Source organism: Dipodomys spectabilis, unplaced genomic scaffold, assembly GCF_019054845.1.
Source record: "Dipodomys spectabilis isolate Male_0828 unplaced genomic scaffold, ASM1905484v1 ptg000221l, whole genome shotgun sequence".
NCBI classification, from domain to species: domain Eukaryota; kingdom Metazoa; phylum Chordata; class Mammalia; order Rodentia; family Heteromyidae; genus Dipodomys; species Dipodomys spectabilis.
This window is the reverse complement of record NW_024870898.1, coordinates 858,850-860,350: the sequence shown is the minus strand read 5'-3', so window position 1 is coordinate 860,350 and position 1,501 is coordinate 858,850.

Genomic DNA, 1,501 nt, shown 5'->3' with positions numbered 1-1,501 from the left:
CTTGTCAGGTAATGAGTCGATTCCTTTTTAGACAATGTCACCTCTTCACTCTCTCCCAATTTTTCCTTCCTATCCTCACCCATAAATTGTATAGTTCATTTCCAACAGTGTCTATGAACACCACTGCTGCATTGCTTCATTCTTTGTCCTTCCATTTCTGTGCTACTCTTACCCTCCCAAAGACAGCCAAATGAGCAAACAAAACAAAAAGAAAAGAAAAACAATAACAAAGAGAAAACTTCATTTCCATTTCTTTCAGTTCATTTCAGTAAATAATGTTTTATATGATCTGGGACACATAGATATTTCACCTTTCTGTTCCTCCCCTAATATCCTCCTTTGGCTCACTATGTATGAAGGTGTAGAGACCTGTATAATTTATTATGTCCTGATGTTTTTTAGATACAGCTTCCACATATGAGGAAAATCATGTACCAGTTGTGGTACATGAACTTGGTTTACGTCACTTAACATGATAGTTAACATGTCCCTGAAAATAGCATGTTCTTTCTAATGGCTGTGTAAACTTTCATTGTGTATGGGTACCACATTTTTTGATCTACTCACCTATTGTAGGAGTGGCACCCCTATCTTGCAAGCAAGTATTGTGTAGTCATCCATCACTCCTGTTATGCCTGCACTTGCAATTCTGTGATGTCTCTTGAAACTGATGATCTTCTGGCTATTTTCCCAGTTTTTTTTCTTTTATGATAGAAGGTGAAGTGAAATTCAAAGTCTGGAGCTGACCATGTGGGTACTCTAGAATTTGAACCACATCCAGGACAATTTCTCTGATGTATATCTCTTAGTACTTGTTCAGATGGGTTTTAACATTTTCCTAGGGTCCAGTGAGGAATAATGAGATCCTTCCATTTATGTCTTTTGGTAAGTGGATTGTGAATTCCTTCATGATTATTGATTAGGATGTGGTCTGGCCTCTTTACATCAAATTTATAATAAATAAAAAATGTAGTCTGGCTAACTTTTTATCCCAGCTGGCTCCATTCTTCTGCTCTGTGCCTATACATAATCTGGGATTTCAGGCCTGAACTAGTGGGAAAGGATTAGCTTTTAAAATACATTTGCATACTTGCACCAGAATCAACTTCCAATGGATCAAAGACCTCGAGGTAAAAGCAGATACCTTGAAAATATTACAAGAAGAAATAGAAACACTAGGACTCCTTGGCACAGGTTGAAACTTTCTTAATAAAGATCCAGAAACACAACAAATCAAGGAAAGGCTGGATAAATGTATTACATAAAACTGCAGAGCTTCTGCACAGCAAAGGACATGGCTAGCAAAATATATTGAAACCCCACAGACTGGTAGATCTTCACCACATACAACAGACAAGGGTCTCATATCTAAAATATACCAACAGCTCAAGAAATTAAATTCCCCCAAAACAAACCCCCAAAGAAACACTACCTATTAAAAAGGAAATACGAATAGCCAAGAGACACATGAAAAATTGCTCAACATCTCTGGCTATTAGAG